General features: G+C 34.3%; 1 protein-coding gene across 1 annotated transcript in view; it reads left to right on the top strand.

Moving 5' to 3' along the window:
• LOC114882903 (lachesin-like) overlaps nt 1-14,154 on the top strand; it is a 172,771-nt gene extending 158,617 nt beyond the window's left edge. The window contains exon 10 of the transcript XR_003790500.2: nt 14,089-14,154. The gene's annotated coding sequence lies outside the window, so the exon portion shown is untranslated. The remainder of the gene's footprint in view (nt 1-14,088) is intronic.
• The last annotated feature ends 7,091 nt before the right edge of the window (nt 14,155-21,245 follow it).

Below are 21,245 nucleotides of genomic sequence, written 5' to 3' on the forward strand. Positions count from 1 at the left end.
TAGTCGTTTATTTGTTAAGAAGAATATTAATATTTCTATAAGTGTGATCAGGATTTTAAGTTATCAGATGAGAAAAATAGAGCAAAAACAAAATAATATTTTGTTGATCATAGCAGTGATGAAATGTAACAATCTAAAATTAAAAAGAAAAAAGAATTATAATTTTGAACTATTGTCATTTCGTCATAAATTATTTTTTTTATATAAAGAAGTGAGATAGTTTAATATTTAAAAAAAAATTATACTGTCTATGAAATCGTAGCATATAATTTATAATTACTAATTAACACAGACGAATAGTTAACTGTAACTCAAAGTAAGAATCGAATTTTCTACAGACGTGAGATGGGAATTTTTGAATTGAAACTCAAATTACGCGAGCGACGAAAATTTGTATCGCCCGAAGGCTTTTCAAGCTCGTTGTTGTTTCAAAATTTGAAATTCAGATCGCTTTATTGTGCCCAGTATTTACGTATGTACATTTTAGTGGTTACAATTACAAAAAATATTTGCTCGTAAATCTATGACGTATAATGAAGTCAACAGAATTTCCGTTTTATTATAGCATCCGTGATATATCCCTTTTCAAACTTTTTACCCTGATTGTGTATGAGCAAAGAAATATTTTTATAAACCTTATTTAGCTTTAGTAATATAAATATAAATGTTTCAGGGAAGTTTTAACGAAGGATTCAATTATAAATATTTTCAAATATTGTAGAGGTACTTTTAATATTAAATATTCCATTAAATCATTAAGACCTATGTTGGGTATTAAATTTGTAATTTTTTTCTGTTTTAAAATTCTAAAATCGTGGTTTGGTAAATTTCTTAAATTCTTAATTTCTTCTTTTTAGAAAAAGAAACTTTGTGTTTTGTCCTTTTAATACTCTTCAAATCCAAGAAGAATAATATACATTTTCAGTTCACATTATGTAAATACTGTGAGAATAAACGTGAAAATTTCATGAATACTCATTACATAAATTTTCATGGTAAAAAGCAAAATTCAAGAAGAAGATATTCAAATGATTTCTTCTCTTTCCACACTACACACTATGTATCATAAACACTGTTTAGAGCAGAATATTTACGAATTCAATTTTATCTTTTCTCAATCGTATTTCAATTTCCAACTTACACTCTACAAAATACGCTTGAACATCGAATATGCACTTCTGAAACCACAATTGACTTTTTCAAGCCTCTTTTTATTTCGGGTCTCAAACTTGCAGGCGTATTAAATGATAATAAGCGTTGAGTTTCTGCTTTTTCACTGGCAGAAGCAATGTACAAATGCTTTTTAACTCGCGAAGATAATTTCCTGCTGGTAGCATTCGGTAAGCGTATATTATGCTTCTTATGCGACCGGAAGCACGATTTACGGAGTTCAGTCGCGTGTTTATACGCATACAGGGTGTCTCGATCACTTGCATCCCTTTCGTTCTAAAAACTTCAATCTCAATAACAAAAAAGAGCTAAAGAAAATCATTTTTATTCTAATTTATCAGAAGCTTTATTGACGAGAAAGAAATTACAGAGATTAAAAAATTTATTTAACAATCAGAATTTTTGAAAGTACAATTTGAAAAATGTAATAACATATTCAAGTAGTATATTACTGGCACCACACTTTATTCACAAATTTTTCCAACCTTCGACAAATTTAATTAAATTCATTATATGTATAAGTCAAAAGTTCTCTAACAATAATTATAATATTTTCCAATGGTTCATGATGTAATATAGAGGGAATATCTGTTGGCCAAGTTTCTACGCCATTGCCGTTAGTTGTTTCCTTGCTCTTGTGCACATCCTACACCTGTATAATTTACCACCATGCAGGGAGAACTAGGTATATCCATATCCCATTTGTATTCGGCATTACGGACGCATAGATCGCACGGGAAATCGCGTTTCTATTTCCGGCAATATCATATCCGTCACAGAGCGGACGTTTGTTGCTGCTGGTGGTTGCGGTCGAGACGCATTGAATCCCATAGTAGTTTCCTTGCTTCGTAGAAAAACACTGCGGGTTAAACTCCGAGAGAAAGGAACACTACACTGTAAGCATAAACTATCTAACGCCAACGGTTACCATTATTAGAACACAGACAATTTTAGGTGATTAGAAAAATTTAAAAAAATATATATATTAACCCTTTATACCTCCAATTTTCTATATTCCATAAATTATAAGACAAATTTAGATTAAATTATCACAAAATTGAAATCAACGTATTATTCATTTGCGTATAATTTTGAAAAAGAAAAATATTTTCTTGATTCCAATGATTTTCTTTTCAATAGACCTTTATGAAATGTTAGTATACACGATTTTTGTAAAAAAATGTGTTGTGCAGTATTGTTAAAAAAGATCAGTCAATGATGGAATCAAGAGAGTAGATATGTTTTATCTATCAGTTTTACATGTATGCCACGTATCCTCGTTCAATCTCCTTTATGTCCTCGTAGTTTCTCCAACTGCTTTGCCTTGTCAATCGATATCCGTACACATCGTTTTACGATACGTTTGTTCCGCTGGCCATATACACCTTTACCTCAACGTATTTCGTTTTCTATGTCTGATCCTTTGCACAGGACTTTCTTATAGTTTCGGAAGAAAATTCACACAGGGTTTCTTACAAAATTATTTGTTATAATTTTCAAGCGAAGAATTTATTTCAGAAATATCATTCTTCGCAATTACAAAATAAAAATATTGAGTATCACACAAAGGGTACACTTACTAGAAACTTTTTAGAAAATTTTTAATAACTATTGTAGTGTACTGCACTAAGCAAAAAAAAAATTAGTCGTTAACAAACTTAAGACTGCCACAAATTTCTCAAAAATCGAATGAAAAGTGACAGGTCAGTACAGGTCAGCCGGCGCAAGTAGTACAGATCAGTCAATGGTCAGGCGCCGACGAGTAGTACAGGTCAATAGAAGTTCAGTCGGGATGTATCAGGAAAGAAACACAATATAATATCGAGGCAAATGATTACGTCCGTTTCACGTTCGCTTTTACGAGGGTGAATCGAAAAGTGTGCTGATCAGGTATCGGCAGGAATCCCTTAAAATTTCTTAAAATCGAAAAATCGAAGAGAGAAGGAGGTTCTAGTAAAGTTCGTTCCGCTAGATTCTACAGGCATCCATGTACCTTTTCCTCTCGAACGTACGAGCGAAGAATGTTAGGAGGCGGCGGATGGGTTGGATACGCTCGTAAAACCATCGTCCCATAAAACCGGCTAGTTCACCGGCTACCGAGACGCCCATCAACCATTCCTTACATGGTCTAATTCCGAGCGAACCTTGCATCCTTCTCGCGTGTGTCTAATATATATATTTGTACGTGTGATCGTCGCCTACGTAATATCAGTAGACTACACATGAAATTTACGCGCGTGAATGTTAAGAGGAACAATAATGGTAGCAACAAATTTTAACCATCTACCGTGTTGAAGTGAAATCTCAGACTCCACTGATTCCTTTCCGTTTTTAGGAAAAAGTCTTTCAATTCGAAAATTCCCGGTTTTGATATGCCAAATATTGTTCTTTTTTAATTAAAAAAGAATAAGCCAATTAATTTGAACAGAATATCACACTCGAAAGCTGTCTCTCCCAGACCAATCAACTTTACGACGCTATAATTATGTAAATGGAAAAGCATTACTGCTGATCGTTGTTGGTATATAATTGTTGTTTAATGATTCGTGGCGGTCAGCGATTAATCTTTCCGCCGGGCACGCTGGTCGGTCGGCAACGCGGATTTATTCCGGCAGTGCATTATCGGTGTTGAATACAGAAGTTCCGAATGAAAAATGATAAGAAATTAATGATGACGGGGTGGCTGGAAAAATATAATTTCACGAAAGTGTGCGTTAAATGGTCGCGATGAACACGTTCCGCCAGTGTAATTTTTTCAATTATTTTCTCCTCTTCGGTTATGTATTTACACATCTTTTATTTCTAAAAATAGAAAAGCATGATAGTACTCACTAACATTTCTCATACGTAAAACATTTGAACCTCAAACGATTAATTTGTGTCCCAGAAATGGTTTTCTTGTTAATAATGGAGTCTGAAGTATATTACATAGTGTAGAAGATTTACTAGTCTAAAACGAGATCATTAACCTCAACAAATTCATTCCACGAAGAATTTGCTTCAACGGGAATATTAATATCCAATTAAGAAACATCTTGAAGAAATCAAGCTGCTTTAAAAATATTTTTACGTCTCCCAGTTACTCATCAGGATTTCAACTCTTATAAATGTGAATGTTATGGAATTTTTAGAACTCTTTACATTTTTAATCCACCAGACATTGATTAATTTGATATAGCAATTTTTAAAATTATTTTTTCAAAAAAAATGAAACGTCGATTTTACATTTTAAGATTATTGAATATTTCTGTATGTAAAACTTCGTGTACATTAATTTTTATCAATCTCATTCTTTTCTCTATGAAAGAAGTTAAAGCTCCCTCGATTTCGTGCGAAGTCGCGATATCAAAAATATTGGATAAAGATAACATAAAGTTATCGAGTTAAACCAAAGCTCGTCTCAAAAAAGATTCTTTGAGATATTATTCTTAGATAGTTCAAGATGTCAGAAATTTTTTATTCAAACTTAAGAAATTTTCTTCTTTTCCAATAATTTATCAATTATATTAATTGGATCATTTTTGAAAGTTTTAATTTGGAGATCGTGCACTGAACGTGGATATTATAAGAAAAGATAATTAGGATAGCCTAAAAATTTTTGTGAGAGTAATGAAAACAATTAGAATATGTATAAAAATAATAAATTGTAGTACTGCTAGGAAAATCCAAATTCAAAGGAAAGTCGGATCGCGACATTCTTCTTTGGAGTGACAATATAATTCATTCTTCTTGAGCTTCAGTGGTCCCAAATGTAAGATTTCGAGATAAGTCATCGACGAAAATGATATTCACAGGGTTTCTAGGTACTCTCCGGAGGATAGGCAGTAAGAATTATTTCATTTTTTTATGGTCCTTTTTCTCACTTTCTGTTTCTTTCCTCTAACTTCCTTATATATCGTCTATAGTCTATCGTCCCCGAGGACCAATTCAATCTTATTGTTAGTCTCTTCTTCGAAGACTATTGATACGTTCAAATACAGGTAAATAAATTAATTTCATTTTAGCTACACTTTTAGGTCACTAAAAAATATTTTGAATATTATTAAAAAAATTATTTGTAACGTCCAATTATTCTCTTGCATTTGTGTGATTCTGAGATTTTGTAGAAATTTTTAAAATGATATAATTTCTGGGAAATTTCACAAAATTAATATCAGGTTAATTTACTGGAAGAAGGGGAACCCATAATTCACACCCTGTTTACAGGATTTCATCCCCCTCTGCCTCAACAAGTTTCAACGATGCTCGATTACCGTAATTTGCCAATTAATATATCTTGAAGAGTCTAGTTTATTGTGGTAGTTCAACTTCAATTAGTAACTCATTAGATCCGCCCTCTTAACGTTCATACACCTCGACGAAAGCGCTTGTTGCACACTCGCACCCTTTGATTACTATTAATTTCCAATATCCGATAATGAAGTATCATAATGTCTTTTCATTAAAATTAACAACTCTAAAGAGGGCACCCTATCGAGGCAGGAACATTAATTTGTTTTGAGCAAAAACAAAGAACATTAAAGAATTAATTTTTCAATTAAAAAAAAAATTATTGTAAGTTGATCTTTACAATTAAGATACATAAAAGTCCCTAGCATAGAAGTCTTAAAAATAATTCATTTATGGGAAAACAGTTTCCGAAAAACAAGTTGGAGTTAATTACTCGATCGTTTCGCTCAAAGATGGAACAGATTCGTATGTTTCAGGATCCGCGAATAAATCGTCGATGATAAGATTTGCATATTAACAGGGTAACTGTCTGCGTTGGTGGACTGGGTCTTCAAGTCGACCGCCCCTTTCGTGTTGTGCCCTACCCTCGCCATTCATTCGCATTCTCCCAGGAGCTTGCAACAGCCGAATCCACCTCGGATTCTGACCACGACTTTTCGAACCCTTTCCAACGCGCGATGGCTGAATCGACGAGAAACGCCTCAAGTTCTAGCGTTGTAGCTAAAAAGTCTTAAAAGACTCAGCACGGTTCGGGTTAGCCAGCGAGATCACATTGGACTCCATCGGACGTAGCAGAAAACTGCCAGTAGTGAAGAAAGGTTGCTTTTACACGGTTACATGCACTGTTCGATGAAACTTCGTATCCCGGATAGAGACGTCTCTTTGCAAACAGGATGTTGAATTTGTTTAACGAAATATTGGATATACCGTAGTAGAGGAAAGCGATTACTTCAATGGTAGAAATTGAAATTTTGTTTTCTTTCTTTTATTATACTGAAAATAGAAAGAAATTTCAAGATTTTTCACAAATTTTATAAAAAATGGTATTAAGTATTAACATTAATTATTAAACACGCAGGTCATTAATTTATCAAACATTTAACTAGGTGCAATTATACTGACAAGTAGTATGGTACGGTGTATATTTCGACGGCTGCAAGTAGTATAGATCGGTGTATGGTCTGACAGGTGATTAGTAGTGTAAGTCTACGTGTGGTCAGGCAGCAGACGCGAAGTGTAAATCAACGTTTACTTGATCACAATAGTAAATGAAAATGGCAAATGGATATAAGTAGTGACAACATAATTAATTATAGATGTACATGATTAAATTAATTATTATTCGAATGAATTTATTGTGGAATATTAAAAATATAATGGGAGTTTTAACAGTAAAACGAATTTTATTTTCAACTTTGTCGTATTTTAATCCTCCTGTTCTCGCATGCTGCGCGAACAACCGAACTTTTCATTTTACTCGGAAGATACCCACTTCCACGTGATTTGCCGATAACTTATGTATAAGTAATTTCTGTTCCGTGATTTTAAGTGGAGAACTTGATTTCGGGGCACGTACCCCAAAAGATTTAACGTCGACGAAGTAAGAATCGTTTCCCCTTGCACGAACGCTGCTATATTCTTCAAAAATTCTTTCAGCAGTAATGGAACTTACAATATTGATATCATGGAACTTATGCTGATACGTGACGTTTCTTGACTTTATTATATTTTTCAAGCTGCGTTTAAAAAATAAAATAAAATGAAATTTCTATGATAATTTAATAAAAACTTCTACATGGGGACATAATTTTAAAAATAAAAAGAGGTATAAACTTATTATACTATTATATTAATATTTTTAACCCTTTGCGGGCGGTTGACACATATGAGTGTCCAAACATAACTATCATAGTAATTTATAATTCTGTACAGCTATAAATATAGACAGTAAAGATTTATAATAGATACTTTGAAGGATAAAATTATTGCTTTTTTTGTTTTAAATTAATTATTAATTATTCCATGCAAGCTTAAGAATGCTCCGTCTCTGAAGGGTTAAAGAAATATTAAATTTTCATATTCTGAGGAATTGTAGAATTTTATATCCCCTTTTTCTACGAAGCCTTCATATATATTTTTGAAAAATACCAAGAACCTCTGTAAGCACACACGATTACTTTTCAATAGCTCAGACTCATTTAATGGTGGCTGCAATATTTTCTCTCGCGAGTGCTCCCTTTATACACTTCTACCCCCCTATGTCTCGAGAAATACTCAACATCTTATCCCTCCGATTATAATACACAATCCGTCGGTGTTCCTCGCCGCGAAACCCTTCTTGCTCCCTTTTTATCCCTTTAACCTCCACTTCATCCCCTATTCTATGCCTCCCACTTCTGACGAAGCCCTCTGTCTATCGCACGACGAAAACGCTGCTTACCTCGCTCTATTTCTGTCCCTCTTGTGGTGAAAACAGTTGCGGGGTATCTAGCACTCGCTAATGGATATTGCCGCTGCCCTTGCTCTTGCTCTTGCTCTTGCCACAGCCATCCGACTTTGCTGGCCGTCTGCTCGCGTTTCGTTTCGGATAAATTAGAAAACTCCAGGCTTAGCCTCCTTTTTCTCGGAGATCACCGGCTCACTTTTGCATGCCGGCCAAACCGTATTTGCATGACAAACGGGCTCGTCCCTCTGTACTTCGAACGTTTAATTCCTGCTACTGATCCTTTCTACTAGAGGGAACTTCTTTTTTCACGTAATTAGTCCTTCGTATTACTAATGCTGGATATTAGGGGGGATTTAACACGTCTCTTTAAAGAAATTCATGACGGGCCATTTAAATTGGAACAATCTTTTAGTGCCATTTAATTTTCTTTCTAATGACGTTTTCTTCTATTTTATTTTTTATCTATTTTCCATCGAGTGAAAGTATCTGACCGAAATAGCGAGTGTAGTCGGAAGTGGTGCATTTCCCAACGATCGATTAATATTCTTCGATGAAATCCAGCTGGCGAGGGAAACTTGCGTCTACCTTGCCCTTCTTGGAATTCCGTGAGCGCATACCGTGAGATTAATATTGACGGCTTCGAGGGGGGGTGTACCGATATGCACGATGGAGCAAATTTAATTTTCGTGTCCCGAGGATATCGTCCGAAAGGAGTGGGATAGGAGAAAGAAGAGTAGATACCGGATACCGGCCATTCTCCAACGGACTTGCAGATTTTCTTTCCTACATTCGTTACGGACGAATGCGTATTCACGGCCAAGAATATAATTAAAACTTTAACGCTGTGCCTACAACAATTGATCCTCATATTAATCTTACTTATTGCAGCTCGAAATTCCAATTTGATTTGATGCTATTTTTCTTTTAGCGTAAAAACTAATTTAGAGTGCCAATTGTTACTTTATATTTGAATATTTTTTTACTTTTTTGTCAATTTGAAATGTTATCTAGTGGTGCAATATTATTTTTAAAAGTTTGAAAAATAAGTCTTTAATTTTCTAGAAAAACGATTTTATTAGTTCAATTTTGTTCTCCACGGTATTTCTTCTAACCGGAGAGACTAAATGGAATTTCCTTAAGGTTATTTCGTATTCAAATGTCAATAAGACGAGTGAGCATCGAATTGCAATATAAAGAGTCGAGTGGCTACCAAACGGGGACCTCCTTTTCTCGGATCTTAGGTAACGAGTTGCTCGATTGAATTTCCCGATACTTTTTCCACTCGTCTCTGCGGCATAAGTTGAAGAAGTTTCTTGATAGTAGAAAGTATCGGTCAATAAAGATGCATAGGCAGGACACACATTTTCAGATACCAATAAGCCACTGTTATTTGAGTTAATTCTTGACGCGAGTTCGAAAACTTTCTCGTTTATTATTGTTCAGGAATATCCAACCGGACGATGAGGGAGGTCAAGCATTTCCGGGTTGAATTTCTCTCCCTTCTTTTTCTCTTGACACGATTTTTTACTTCTCGGAGGGATGAATATTTAAGAGCAGATTGTTATAAAAGTGTTACGAAATATGGGAGACTTGAAGAAACTCGGGGTAGCGATAAGCGATTAACCCTTCATTACATAATTTCTTTTTAAGAAATATGGTCTGAAATAATAATACAAATATTTTTTTATTTCAGAGATTTATTCATAGAATGATTGATTGAAATTCTTTTACATAATGCTATCATTCTGAAATCTTTTATTTAAACTGGAATTTAATAACAAAAGATTGTGTACATTCTTAGTTACTTCCTTGTATTAGTATTTATTTAAAAGAAAAAGATTTTCGAAAGTGTTCCTGTGTTTAGAAAGAAGGGGGAAGTTTGGAGAAACTTGTATCAATCATCGTGATTTAAGACCGTTCACATGGAGGTTTCTGAAAATAAAATTGATGGCAAGAATACAGTGATTTATGGAATATTCTTAAAGTTACATATTGTCAAATACATTTTGCTATTGATTTTATGGGATCACATATAGCGTTAAATCATTTCATTAACGTGTTATATTTAAGGATTTCGAAACAGAAGTTTTGCTATCATTTCATAACATAAAAATAATGAAAGATAACACTTATGGTATAACCAGCCATTTTACATTAAGAATCTTTATGAAATGTTTATTTAGCCATTTTCAAAAAAGTTTAAGCTTTAAATTGATATAAGTTCTATTTTATAAAACTTTTACGTCATGAAGTTATGTCAGACTTTCAATGTTCCAAAATCAACACCCAGATTAGTTTGAATAACTTTCGAAACGGTAAGAAAGTACAAAAGAAATTTAGATCTTCGATCACGTTAAAATAAAATGACCCTTCGGCCCAAACCACGTGAAAGGTAATGCGTGCACGACAGCCATCAGCGAAAAGAATCGTTCCGAAATGAAAGAGGAGAGATAGCGTGCTTAGTCTCGGTTCTCATTGCGCGTAGAGATCCAATTGCCCGAAACCAGAGAGGAAAGAGCAAATTTCCGGTGTTCGCCTCCTTTTTCTTGGTTCGTGCACGGGAAATGGCAGCGAGCTCCTTTTTCCGAAAGCTGGAGACTTTTGGTCAGTAAACTCTTACTAGAGTCTCTGAACTGTGGTTGAAAGTTTTGCTGCTCCACGAACAGTATTTATGTCAGGGTAGCAGAGCGTGCACTTTCTGCTCCGCCATACTGGTCAACGGAAGATTGAAACTGCTCTCGTGTACGATCGAAGCATATCCGGCTTAACTTCGATCGGGATTCATTAATTGCCTGTGAATTACGCTTTTCAGCCCTTTACTGGTTTAGAGACGCGTACAGATACCATTTAATTTTTCCTAGTGACATTTTTCTATTTTGTCTTCTGTCTTCTATTTTTCATCTTCTGTTTCCTTTTTCCTATTTCCCACTTCCTATTTTCTATTTTCTGTTTCTTATGTTTATAATAACTCTTTGTGTTAATATCCTTTAGTTTATTTCATAAACTACAATTTATTCCATATAATGTACAACCATCAAAATATTAATACTTTTTGTCCTGCATCATTTACACGAATGTTGTCATTAACCAAGTTTCTCCCGGAAATGACTGTTTCATAAGGAAAGCAGCAGGCGAGAATGACCATTAGAAAAATTATGAAAATACAGGAACACGCGTCGTTGCGTGAAGGTTGTTGCTTCTCATTAAGGTTAAAGTAACGAAGGAAGTTAACGCGCTTACTCGAGAGAAGAGCCTCTCCTCCGCCGAAAAGGCATGAGAACAAAACGAGAAAGTTTTGGTATCCGTTCTCTTTTCGGCTTGAACGAGAAGTGATGACAAGGCTTCTCCTCCACAAAGTGGCCAGAAAGTAGAATTTTGCTTGCCGAGTCTAACAGCTTTTCCGTGGGCTCAAGTTCAAAGGCTTCCGCTTGTATTTGCGTCACGCTTTTCTTACGCTGTTCCCAATTACCTAAGATTATGGGAGTTTGCGTTTCCGCCAGTTTCCCCGAGATCCAGCACGGTTTTAACGTGCTTTTGGTCAAGCACCCCTACGTCGATCCAAGTTTCGCGGAATCCTAAACACCGAGTAAGGGACAGAATTTCGGTGCGACTTGCAATTTGTAACTGTTCCCGGCATTTCCCAAAATGGAGAACTTTACGTCACCCAAGAACGCATGTTACAACTTACACGGGTCATAGAGAATGTCTGGCTGCATGTTTGGAATCAATTTGCTCTTCTTTATACGGGGTGTCCTATGCAATTCGAAGAGGCTCTAACTTTAAAATGGTAAAAGATAAGAAAATGTCATAAGAAAAAATTAAATAGCGACTGGAGCACTACGGGATGTATGTGTCGGCACCGGAAATAGAAGAGAAATTGTATACTTTGTCATATATCAATCGAAGCGTGTTTTTATTCTCTATAAAAAAGGGTTAAGACACTACGGTCGAAAATCGATTAATTCAAAAGATATCTTTAATCAACTAAAAAACAATTTATTAACCTTCGAACAGCATACCCTGGAGAGAGACATGAATTATAATAAAGGAAACATAATTCTTGTAGTTTATAATTTCTGGTTGTACAAGCTCTCTTTTATTTTAATATAAATTCAGAGTGAATGATAAAACAACGTTCAAAGAAGACCGGAGCAGTTAATTCAATGAACCGAGTCGTCACAAGCAGAAGTAACATTTTAAATTACCACAAAGTAATTCAAAGTTGTTTCCACCACCCTCTTCTCTTTTCCTTTGCACTGAAAGAAATTTCATTAAAATCCGAAGCAACCAGGGAAATGATATCTATCCAACTCCTGTCACTTACTGTCCACGATAGCAACAGGTAGTGGTGGTCAGACGACCTCAGCCTTCTTCGTTTTACTTAACTTCCGATTAAGCTATTTTAGCATACGAAACATTGAAATTCAGAAAATAAAAGAACCCAGGTTTAGTGAAATTCTTTCAGATGAATATAATAATTGTACTTCAATATGTTAATAGAATTTTATGAAATTTAACAATTAGGAATTTATAATGCCTTATAATAAGAAAAAAATATTATTAAACGTCTCTCTTTAATTTCTACTTATCCGGTTTTGTTACTTCTATAATTAAATATCTATAAATTAAATATTTCATAATTAATGAAATATTCGATAATTTTCATTAAAATTTTACTCTTAATTCTCTGAATTCAAGTAGGATTTTATAGACGACATGAATTAATTTAATTTTTCAATTTTATTTCCCTCCCGAATTCTCTACTTTGTGGTAGAGAATAGAATGGAATTATACGGCTGATTTAATGTCCCACTAATGGTCTGAATTTACGATTCCTGGTAATTCGCATTAGAAACGCTATCATGATCCTAATCGTGCAGCGAATCTCAGACGCATAATGTACTGCATTCGAAAACAGACAGTGAAACTCGGCATAGTTTGGCCAAATACGGAAGGTAATTAGTACTGATACGATTATCAACTGGTAATCAAATAAACAGCTGATAGAATACTAATTCAAAGCAATGACATGATACATTAAGTTAGTCCAAAATAGTACAACTACAAAATAGTACTTGTGGCATATCAAATTAAAGCTTAAGATTTAACAAAAATTATTACTGGTGTAATGAAATGGATTAATTTTTATTAAACGGGAGAAAGATTATTCGGAGCAATTAATTTGATAAAAAAAAATTATTCGTTACGCCGATATTACACTTATAGAACTGCAGAATTTCAAGCGGCAGTAAATCTTTCTACGGGTTCCCAGACTAGGCGGTTTTTCCAACTCCCAAAGAACGTAAACCGATTAAGTCGGACCTGCAGGCATAAATGAAATATTTAATCCCGCCAGCTCGGTGAATATAACTTCGTCTCAGTAGACGCTTTGTAATTATCATTCGTGAAAATAATTCTCATTTATAGTCGAAAGAATAATCAGAACGTAAGTAAAACTGCCATTGTGCTCGTCATTTCAAATAATACTATTTAAAACTGCGTTATTTATTTTAATTAATAAACGCTCATTTATGATAATTCATAAATTCATATCATAAATAAAAATTATGATTACGTTATGTTGAATTGTTCAACTGCAAGGTGTCTGATCATATATTGATTTGCACTACTTAATATCTACACTTTGATGCAGCGTTTGAATTTTGTACACTTTAATTGATAAATAATTAAGTCAGATGCATGAAAAATAATAATTAGAGATATTCTATTGTATACTTTTATACTATAAGTAGACAATAACAAATTTTCAAATAAGTGCATAGTATATATGGATATTAATATCGAATTTAGTTTCTGAACTATATTGCACATCATTACCATTCTAAAATTCTTTTTAAAGTATTGAGCATTCTTTTTTGAAGCTCTGTGTCGAAGACCATTTCCGCTAAAAGCTAACAGGATTGTAGAAGTGCGATTAAACTGAAAAGAAATCAGGGCAACCTCTCAGTGGCACACAATTCCAAGAAACAAGAGAAAAAAGTCCAAAAAGCCATTTTTTTGTATTCAAAGTACCGAATCTCAAAGGTGTTAAATGATCAATCACACCTTCAGTTAATTAGCTTTATACACAACTTCAGAGTGTTTTACAAAAAACATCGTGTGCAAACTTCCAAGTACAAAGGTTTAAAATTTTTGCCTGAAAAAGCATACAACCCTTAATAACTATTTTCATACAGATTTCAAGTAACCAGTGTAATTAATTCTTTTTAAATTTTTTCCAGAGGTTGGCTGGCACAGTGGCAATGGGTATATAATCAGGTATGTTGTAATTGTAATTAACCGTTAAACAATCATTTTATTTTTCGTGTAAATAATATAATTTCAATATCATATAAAACTTTTCTTTTTCCACATTAATTATTATAGCCAGTTTCATGGTCAATGGGAAAATAAAATATTTTTATTAAATATGGCAATTTTTATAATTATGATATTGATATGAGTACCATTCAACAATTACTAATAAAATAACAATGAAGTTAAAATTATCTTTTAAATTGGAACAGTTATGTAATTATAAACAAATTGAACCTTCTTGTCACTCTATTAAAATGTAAACAAATAATAATTTTCTAGACGATTGCTTTCATTATTTCCATGTATAAATAAAAAAAAAAATATGAAATTATGATCTTTGTCCCCTATTTGCTATAATTCTGTTCCACTTTGGACGGGCGTCACGCAGAATTATTAACCTCGTGGTGTAGAGAGGGTGGCGCGATTAACGGCGTTAAAAGCAGCATTTCGGACAGCGATAGACGAAGACAGGGTAGAGTCGGCTCTCATTCTACGAGCTTGAGCTTTACTAATATCCCTAAGTGCATCGTCAGCCGTTTGATGCAGCGTTGCACAAGCTCTGATACGCTGCACTCCCGGGTTCACTTACTTTTTTCCCTCCTTCTCCGCCTTTCTCGCCTCTTTTTCACCGGTTCATACGTCTCCCTGTCTCTGTCGTTTCCTTTCAACCCCGTCGACTCGTCCTGTCTCTTTCTCTCCCCCTCAATTCTGTGCGCGCGCGCACGAACGTGTGCTCTCGAGATCCCTACTTCTCATGATTACTTCCGATTTTATCGTAGACACAGAAATTGTGGTGGAATGCCCACGGTTTCCCAAAGAATGGTAATATAAAGTAGTGCACCTGTGTTTCCACCGATGCGACGCGAAAAGAAAGAGTCGAAAAGCGTGGCGCGCGAGAGAATAAAGGAGCAGGGATAAAGACGGGGGAGAAAGAAAAAGAACAAAGATTGTGGGTAGAAACATTAAGGATAGTCTAGCTAGAACGCGTGTACCTCGACCTTATCTACTTTTTCTTCTTTAACACACCATCCTATTCTTTTATTTTCCTTTTTCTTTTTATCCCTTACGTTCATTGTTAAAAGCTTCGCAAAAATACAACGATTGTACGTCGGTTAACCATTACTTCTCTATCCGCTGTTTGTCCAATATTTTCTAATAAAATTGTTTCTTTGACAGTTGAAACTTTTTATATTGAATGGCACGTTAAATGGCCCCTTTGCATAATTATTTTTAGCAAAACTTAAAATTTAAATTGATATAAAATAAGTGCCATTTTGCAGGATTTCTGTTATCACGTATTATCAGAATGTAATAACGATTTGGTTTCAAACAGAACATGCCGACGTGTTCCCATAAAGGTACCTGAGAAACTTCTGTAATAGGGTGTACAGATTATTTTCGGGTGTAGAAATAGGAAATTGGATTCGGGTTTTCACCGGTAATATTACGCATGAGAAAACAAGTTTGCTACTGTTTGTTATGATATTATGGATTTTGTGGTATTGTGTTGTGCAATGGGGGCACAGTGTTGCTCAAATTGCTCAGACCATTTAATTAAGCCCTATAACCATTACGGAACACAATAACAGGAAATACAATTCGTTTTATGATTTAATTGTTATAATACATAAAAAGAAGAAATTATGAAATTTAAGAACCAAATACTGGGTGCAATTTATTTGAACAATTATTGTGTTATTCTACAGGTGTCCTAGTATTAATGGTCCAACCGTGATGAGGGTGATTCTACATGAGAAAATAAGTCAAAAATATGAAATAAATTGAAATAAATGCTTTAATATTACTTATAAACCTACAACATATGATTTGTATCGAAATTCATTCAATCACGACATAGTCAAGTGCTTGCGTACTATATTTGAGACTTATTTTCTCAGGTAAAATCGTCCCCTTTATTTACTTTAAATAATGTTGATTGGTTTAAGTTAATAACAAAATTTGGAAAGTAATTATCATAATTCTTATTTTGTAGTTATAAATATATACATACTTGTATGTAAATAGAAATATTTTTAATAATTATGACGCAATTTTAAGAATTTTAAGTATTTTTAAGCACGAGACTATAAAATACACCCTGAATATCATTCTAATACCTTTGATACATAAAAAAGGTATATCCATCGCATTGCAATACCCATCGAAACAAATAAAAAAGAAAGAAAAGAACAAGTTTAAACGGAAGGTACACGTAAATCAGGCTCACCGTGGTGAAGGACGGATCATTCTTTCAAAATTCCCCGTTCGACGAATAGAGCCGAATAAAAGGATCGCCGACGTAGTCGGTCCAAAAAATCCTGTTACCAGGACGAATGGGAAGAGATCGAAAGGGCCGAGGAGGTCCTCGAAGATCGAGAACCCAATGGAAAATCCTGTTGAATCCGTGTACCTTGCCCCGGCCTCTCGATCTCTGTTCCCTCCTTTTCACGTCGATCCGTCTTGGATCTACTTGAATACCATCCTACGCTCTCAATTAGCATCCGAAGAGAGACAGGAAATTGTTGGACAAGTCGAATTCGAAAGGTGCATCTATAAAAGGGACGAAGAGAAACGGTGGACCTCGAATCGGTCGCGTTATTCAAGATATTCAAAGTGTATCCGCGGCTCGGCTGGCATTTAAGGATTACCAAAGTTTAGCATAATATTAAAGAGGCAAGGAGGAGAAGGACAACAGACGTTGGGAGAGGAGAAGATTGGAAGTAACGGGTAGACCATGAGTGAGAAGGGCGGAAGGGTACAGGTATTATTCATGGATTACCTCACTTGTCCCGGCTACAATCCTCCCAAAGCCTCCATTAGAATAATTGCTTCTTCATCTTCGCGCTTATGTGGTTGCTGTGCCTAACACTGCGTCATTCTCTTTCACTACGATTCACTTTCACCCTACTCTACTACCACCCCCTCCGACACTTATTGTTTGCCCTGTATAGGTGCCACCATGGGTGCACCCTACTCCTCCATTCGACTTTCTTTTTCTCTGTCAGATTTCTTCCTTTTTGTGGTATTAGAGATTCTGAGCATTTTTAAAATATTAATAAGGTACAATTTGAATCAATTTGCAAGATCTGTAAATGGTAAATATTAATGACAGTGGTACCATTACTTATTTAGATAGACACTTGTTAAGATTTTTATTTATCTTTTATTGCTTTTCATTTATTTATTTACAGGCTAATATTATTTACAAAAAATATACTTTAGTAGTAATTAATTGTACTATATACAAAAATGTTTGATGTTTTATTCATTGACCTATACTACTTAAATTCAATACATCAATGAAGCACCTGACAGTAACTTCTGATACACTTTTAATTGATAAATAATTATGCCTAGTACATAAATAATAATGATAAAAAATGTACTTTAGTAGTATTTATTAACAAACAAGTTTTATTTAAATCAAATCAATAGTACATTCATTGGGAAAAGTTATATCTAGCTGAGAATATAAAAAGTTCTAATGAAGTACTCTTTCATACTTTACGGCTTACAATTTATAAACTTTTGCATTATCAAAATTGACATATTATTCACAAATTGGTACCAATAATTATCGAGTTTTGCAAGTAGCTTATAAAGGGTTAATACAATGCAACTCACGTGAATGGTATAAACATTACAACTTGCAACAGCATTACACCTTGCACACGGTCATAAATACAAAAAGCTTTTTTATATCTCCAATTTTTACTGCCTATAAAACTACGAGTTCTTCGTGTTTAGCAATAGTAAAGAACTCGAACAGCAATGTCTATCCGTTCACTCGTAGAAATTGAATTGTTCCTTTCTATTTTACAATTCATTTATGTAATGATTTTAAGAGAGTCGTTAAATTACATACTTAAGTCTTTCGCACAAGTAAGCATTTCATTTTACTCGTTTAAAAACCACACTCCTGGTTTTATAAAAATTCCTATTTTTTTATATTTTGGAGTTGGATGCGGTAATTTCATCATAAAACTTTTCCAGAACCAGCTTTCCTAGAACTTCAAATATTTGAACAACTTCACGGTGGCCACTTCCTTTTCCGTTTTTATGTAACTCATTGCTCTTTTGATCGAAGCAGATCCTCCAGCATAGTTTCTTTGCAAAAAAATTGTTGATCCTGTGCTGTTGAGCAATTCAAAAAAGAGTTCTTAAAACAGTATGTAAAACAGCTCTTAAAATAATTCAGATTTTTATGAATTAGTTGAATAGATATTCTAGGGGGAGACCGCCAGTCTCTCTTTCTCTGATCCTTGAAATACCACCACTTTCGATACTGACACATGAATTACGTAATACTTCATTCAACGCCGTTTAATTTTTCCTAATGACATTATTCTTCTATCTTGTACCATTTTACATCCATAGCTTGATTCACGGGCGCAAAACGCCTGGTGGGTGTAGTTGTAACCCACTCAGGTTAGTTTTATACCTTGGCTTATAAAGGTTCATATCCGATTGTCCGTCTCAGATTTTGATGAAAATAAGAAATACGTAAGCTCTTGTAACTTTTAAAATAATATAACAATACATTTTTATGTTATAAGCAAATTATTTTCTGCAGAATCCTTGAATACTTTTCGTTTTATCACAAAAGACTACGAAACTTTTCCCTTAGTAATTTATTTATATCTATGAGAGTTTCCGAGATTGCATTTTTAAGCTGTGACTTTAACAGATAATTTCACTCCCTAAATATGCAATTGAGCAACTACATAAAATACCCATCTCTTATTTTCACCTGTCTAATATATCTACCAAGTTCCTTGTCAGTTGCATAGGACACTCTATATACACGATTACTTATTTCAAAGTATATCATTTTGTTCGAACTGCGGTGAAGAAAGAATAGAGTCGCTAAGGACAGGATTAAATGGTATATCAAATTCTTCGACGTCTGGTGTTTCAAGATCGCCGTGTGTACGAACCCCACCTAGAAATATTCCCAGCAGACGTTACAGTAAATGTCGCGTGAAATGCAATTTGCAGCCGCGACGTTGGCTTTTCATTCAATGATTCTCGTTATCCTCGTTACACGTGCCCGTGGCAAATTGCGCGCGAAACCGTGAAAATAAATTGTCTCCACGAGCGACGACGACGATTGCATACACACGGCCACGGGGACGACGGCACGGGAACAGAAGTAAGAGAAAGCGAGAGCATCGATACCCTTTTTCTGTCGTTGGCCCCGATGCGATCCTGCGAATATTTAGTTACCATGAACTACACTCGTTACCGTTTCATCTTCTCCTGGCAGATACGTGCGACGATTCCTTGAGTCCTTTCACACCCATCCTGTACATCCGCAGCTTCTTCGCTTTTTGCTCGTCGATCGTCGGTTTGGCGAGGCACGTCGCGTCTGTAAAATGCTATGCGCACCCTTCAGCCTCCTCTGTTTCGCTCTTTGTAGCCTCTTCCACCCCTTCTCGCACTCTTCGTTTTGCCTATCTCATCGTTCACGGCTACGTGTTAACGGGTTAACAATTAATTTTAACAGAAATAGTTTGTCTTCTACCGAGGGTACTTTCTTCTTCCTGAAGAATAATTATTATATTGAATATATGAGATACTTAAAGAATGTAAATGTATTCTTTAATATTATACATACATCCAATAAATATCCATTGTATAATAGATATCATAAAATAAAAACTGGGATTTTTACACCCTAAAAAATATAAGCACGTTCTGTGAAGATAGGAAGTCGGGATTTTTAAACTGAGAAAACTATTTACCTCCATTTTGTATCAATGAAATTTTTATGCAGTCATTTTCATCAAATCTCAAGCTTCAATTTGATATGCAATAAGTCCTATTTTACAATACTTTTATGTCATGAAATCATACGAGAAAAAGTGCCATTTGTTAATTTGAATTTTTTAAATAAAACTAACTTATATGATAGTATTTAAACAAAATCTGTTCTATTATCAAACTGAAGCTTCTTCAAATCTAATATGGATGCAGTACTAACACAATAGCTGTCTGGCGTATAATACAATTGTTGCAGGTAATGTGCTCTGTACAGTATACCATAGTCATTGAATTGGCCGTGGTAAACCGAGAGCTTGCTTTGCTCATTTCCCGACCCCTTGCACCGGTATTTACCAAGATATTACAACACACTAGAAAATACGAGGCCGAGAATTATTAATACAAACTGCTCTACAAGTTCAAAATTAGGCAAGTGTAAAATAATTAAACTTTAGTATTCGAGTGGATAACATAGGGATTGAGAGGAACATTTGTTACAGCTAAATGCAAGAAAATATTTTTAAATAATATTTTCAAAGGACAGTTCTAAATACTGTTATGATTGTGCTAATAATTTAAAATATAATAGCAAATTGAAGCGTCAAAAAAAAAGTTTAATTTTGAATATCTTTTATGTTATGGTGTGTCGCACTTAATACTGATATTTCTACTGGGACAGTCAATATATTTAAAAATAAATACTTTTAAAACTTAACAAGGAGTTGTGATAAAAATAAATAGTTTTAAAACTTAACAAGGAATTGTAATAAAATTAAATTGAGTTCGTTGACTGCCGTGGTGGTCATATGAAACTGGCGCCTCAAATTTTATGGAGTTAAATAATTAAACGAAAGGAAGAAAAACAAATCTCGGTGAAAGTTAACTGATCGTATTCTTAATAATTGCAATTTTCATATGTCTGACTATACACGTCCACTTCTACTGTAGCAGTTAATGTGTTAATTGAATAAAAAAATTTCTTTTAGTTTTTTTTTTATTGGAAAGCTATATGAATAGATGTCTGTTTTTTAATCAATTTCAATAACAGTTTTTCATCAGTGGTTTTACATAATTAAAATAAACTTAAATTAAAATACCTTCATCGCCACAGTGGAAAAGATCAATGTATAGTCAGACACGTTCAATACATAATTGTAATTATATATTCAAGATACTTAAATCGTCAGCTATTAATCAGTAGATCATTGATATCACTTTTTTTCTCGTCTGTTCAACCTACATTTTCCAGTGAAAAGGAGAAAAGCTAGTAGAAAAATTGGTTTTAACGTGTCGTGGATCGGTAAGACTGACGAGGCTG

Source organism: Osmia bicornis, chromosome 1 (assembly GCF_907164935.1).
Source record: "Osmia bicornis bicornis chromosome 1, iOsmBic2.1, whole genome shotgun sequence".
Classification (NCBI taxonomy): domain Eukaryota; kingdom Metazoa; phylum Arthropoda; class Insecta; order Hymenoptera; family Megachilidae; genus Osmia; species Osmia bicornis.